Raw genomic sequence first — 5,003 nt, forward strand, 5'->3', positions numbered from 1 at the left:
TTCAACAGATATCTTTCACATTCACAGTTGATCCATGATCCCTTTATCTGCTAAGAGCAACCAGATTCCCTGACCAACAGCAACCAATATACAGTAAATTTGCCTCACTATGGAACAGCCTCCCAGAGGATGTCGTGCAATTGGACTGCAGAAGTTCAAGGGAAAATGTAATGCATTACTATTCTAATACTATTCTTCTTGCATTTTAATAAATTTTTATCTACAGTGGACATCCACCTATTTGCCGTTCCAGATTTGCAGATTTTATGGGGGGAAACATCTATACACATTATTTGCAGAAAATTCGCATTGGAACATATGTACACATTATTCGCAGACAATTTGCTTATTTGCAGTATTTTTTTTATAGAATATTCACTAATTACTGTATTTTCATATAATTTTTGTGACTAAATGCATTTTTTGTGATAAAACTATTAAATAACTCAGGTACGTATAAGCATTCTTAGAGGGTTTTGGTTTGGTGTTTGAATTACCAAAATAGGCAATTAAAAGCATTTTTAGAGGGGTGTCAAGTACATGTGGATTTTAGCTATTCGCAAGGGGGTTGTGGTATGCATCCCCCGCGAATACCGGTGGTCATCTGTATTTATCTACTTATTCATTTATTTTCTTCTTTCTTAATAATAATCAGATCGGGATTCAAAGAGGGAATAACTAGAGGAGGGCAGAAGTTTCCACTCCTCTGAAAGAGACTTAAATTTGAAGCAAAAATTCCTTTAATGGAAAAGAAAGAATGAGTGACAATTTGCACCTTGGCATCAGTGTGGTCTGGCACTAACAGTGCGGCAGTTGGTGCCAACACCAAAATTGCCGGAAGTGGCCACAGTGAGGTAGCTGGTGTCAAACTAGTACTTTGTGTTACTGAAGCAGTAGCAATCAAAGGCGTATGATCACTTGCCTGTTCAGGGAAGGCATTGAGTTTTGACACATTAGAGGAGACCCAGAGCACCTCAAATAAGGCTAAAAAGACCTGACATATATATGAGGCAACTGGAAAGGAATCTATAATGTCCAAGGAGAATGCATGCTATCATGAACGTGTTTTCAGACACTTCTAGAATGTGTGTGAGGAGCTTGAGGCACAAAAGAAGGGGACTGCACAATGCCAGCGGAGAACAAGAAATCAAACTTGACCCCCTAGCATGGCGTGGCACCAAAGCCAACCCCAAACTAGAAAAAACCGACTGATTACTGTAACTTGTATGCTTAATCAATGTTACGCAAATATACCTCCCGCATGTCAGACTAATGACGTGAAAATGGACTGGCAAACCCAGAATGTCTGGTAGACAAAGAAGGAAGAAGAGTCTGGCACCAAAACAGCATCCTGAGAAGCCATTGACCTGAAGCTCCCAAATCATGAATGGATCGATCATCAGTTTTACTTTTTACTACCAGTGTGTCTGAAAAAATTATAACAGAAGAAAGATTTCAGTGGACCGCACGTCTTCGTGTTCTCGACATTTGTGGACTTGCCTATTCACAGATTTTTCTATGGCCCATATCGCCCCATTATTTGCAGGAAATTCACATATTTGCGATATTTTTCCAAGAAATATCCACAAATTACTATATTTTCATATCAATTTTCATTATTGAATCCACCAGTGCACGGGGGTCCTCAGATCCCTGTGTATTGGTAGCATCTATTGTAGTGCCACAGGATTTACAGGCACACAGACTCTGTGGATACACGTGTCACCAGAGGTGCAAGGGACTCCGATAAGACCCCATGGTCACCAATTTCAGCCTTGGGATTCTTTTCCTCTGGGCAGGTTAAGGTTCTTCTATTGCTGCACACAGTCCAATGGACCCCTGTAACACCAATCAGGTCCCCCAGTCTATGGACCCAGGCCCGACTTACAAGAGAGAGTGAAGGTCCAACGCTCAAACACGGCATCAACCCCAACATGTTGTTGCATCGGAATGGTACCAGGGTCACAGACAGGTGATGCAAACCCACAGGTAAGCTACTTAAAGAAGGAGGTCTCCTGCTTAGTCTTCTTGTCTGTAGAGGCCTAGGGCTCCAGCCAGACTATTGCACTCTAGGAGATGAGGTTTCTGACATACTTGAGTTGGAACTGGCAGCAAGACTTTCGAGTCACATTCAGTCCGGTCTCAAACTGGTTAGTATTAATTGTACAAGATACTACTGTATCCAGTTTGTGCTTCAGTACTATCTTCAAGAGGACTTGACATCTCAAGCCTGAGTGCTGATAATTCCTCTTTAGTACTTTTCTGACTAAGAAAGAAAAAAAAAGTGTGTTCAAAAACACGTCTTCACTAGCCTTTTGGAAAGACAGCCAACATGTGGCCAGTCCAAGTACCTCACGATGATATAGAGACATTGTTCCATCCCTTGGACTCCGAAGAACCTGTCGGTTTTACTGATATTAAGACAGAAAGTGGCATAAACTGTCCACTCTCATATCTTTCTACCTTCAGGACACTGCCCACAAGCCCTGGGACTCCTTTTTTCCTTGGCCCGTTTGCAATCTTGCCTAAGATGTTTGATGGCCAAAGCGCGAACATGTGTGGGTGACTGGCTCCTTCCCTGATCTCTTTTATCTCTTTATCTTTTATCTGGGAGGGTCATGCAGGCAAGGCTACATAACTGAGCACCCTACCTATAATCTAAAATAGATTAATAGATGCAAGTCCTCCCCTCTCTCTAGCAAGGGAGAGAATTGCTAACGATAAAACAAACCCATTGGTTATCCCTATTTTTATTGTCTCTTGACATCTGGGTTCATCAAGCCTTTTTCGAAGCAATGTTGCTACAACAAACATTAATTTGAAATGTCCAGAAGTCTGGCATGTGAACATACAGTCATTCACATTTCTGTTCAACATGTCAGAAGCTGGTCTCCTTCCTTTACTCTTACATGACCTGGAAGGTGTCTCAGGTGAGGCAAACTCCAGTCAGTTCAGAAGCTTACTCAGAATCCTCCCTCCAAGAAATAAGTCTTCCTAGCATTGTAAAGGACTGATGGTTTATATGCTGTCATTTGTATAAACAAATGAATTTTTTTAAAAGTAATTTGTATTTTTCCTAACTATACAAACCTGAGGTCCCCTACAAATTATAGTCCCACCTCAGCTACTCGACTGGGGGACAGGACTCCCGCCCATAGTCGGTAGTTAACTAGTACTCCATCACCTTGTTTCAGTAGTTAACTACGTACTCCATCACCTTGTTTAAAGTTAAATGGCTGTTTACTAGCTGTGCTGAAATAATTCCTATTGTAAAGGACCTATGGTTTGTCTAATTAGGAAAAATACAAATTACTTTTAAAATTTGTCATTTTGACAGAAGAAATTCTGTAAGATTATGAATCACAATACCAGTATATTTCTACGTTAATAACCTAGAAATATGGGAAGCCACTAGCAACTAAATTAGCACTCGACTGATCTTCATCCACAGGAGGACACAAAATACCATAAAATAAAAAAAAAAAAATATGGCGAAACAAAGCAATAAATATACATAGGTATATTAAACATCCGTATACTACAACTACAAAAAATCGAAGCTCCAGCATAAATCAAGCACTAGCTGTAAAAAAAAAAATTAAAAAATTAAATAAAAAATGGTGCAATTTCACAATAATTGTCAAAAAATGTGCAATCAACCATAATCAGTGACATTTACTCAAAGGTCCCAGTGCTTGGCTTGGACTATGCCCTAAATTCCATGATCAATCAATCAATCAATCAATCAAAAGTCCAAAGTGAAATTACCAAAACAACAAACCGACGCAGTGTCAGAAAATAACTTATCACTAATAAAAAAGCATTTTGAATTTTGGAATTGGTTTAAAGCAATGCTGCCTTCACATTCTTAAGCCAATGGTTTGTATTTTGAAAATGCTGTATGATTAGTTTTATGCCAAAGCATATTTAAAAAACTTTCTGGGGAAAAATATAACTACAAATAATGACTCAGTCTTAACTTTAAACTGGCTTTCTATCAAAAGATGCAATCAACTGAAAACTACAAGTGTAGTAATATGTGGGCTTTTAATTAGTACATAACTCACTAACTTACATGCCATTAGAATACTGTGAATTGTGTTAATTATATAATTAGCTTAAAAATACTAATATATGGAAGAATGATTTTTCATGAACATGCAGGAACTTTTGAGGATCTACAACACTACAAAAACTAAATTAGTAATATGCTGCTACTATAACAATACCTTCACTGTGTACGAGTAACCTCTGCTATCAACCAACATACGTTTCGATCTTTGCGTACCTCCATCAACTACCTGGTAAGTAACAGGCCTATTCATGCCCGATGCATCAAATGATTTATGGATGTATTCTCTGAAAAAAAAACATGCAACTGTAGCAAACTGAACCAAGTACAGTACTGTATGCTTTATCTTCCTTGGTATTTGCCTCACTGTTTTGCATAATGTAAAATCTGTGGATGAAATCATCTCAGAACAAATAACAGTTACTTGTGGAATAATATCAGAAACATATGAGCAGCAGTGCTTGCGACATAGCATTCAAATTCCCTAAAAAATTTTATGTTGCATATGCGCAGGTACTGCTCTTTCAATAAGGGTACTGGTTTCTATAACTGTGTTTGAATGCCAATTAAAAATGTGTCAGTTGTCTCATCCAAAATGTGTCAGTTGTACCATAGTACAAATTTATAGGAGAACATTCTCATTTTGAGAAATAGATGCAGTTTGTACATCTATTGGTTATACTGTCAGTATAAAAGAAAAAAAAGTGCAGCTGTTGGCTATACTGCCCTACCATCCAGAAAAAACTTCGCACATTACAGAATGTAAACATGCAAATTTAGAATACAGCAATTGTTTGCTCTGTTAAACTTTTCTGATTTTATGGGTGTAGATGCTTATAGCACAGCACTGTTATGTTAAATACACATGGCCCTTATGTTTTCTTTTAGGTGTCGCTGGACTGAATAATCAAGGCATCAGACCTCTTCACAT

This window comes from Macrobrachium nipponense, chromosome 32 (genome assembly GCF_015104395.2).
Source record: "Macrobrachium nipponense isolate FS-2020 chromosome 32, ASM1510439v2, whole genome shotgun sequence".
Classification (NCBI taxonomy): Eukaryota; Metazoa; Arthropoda; class Malacostraca; order Decapoda; family Palaemonidae; genus Macrobrachium; species Macrobrachium nipponense.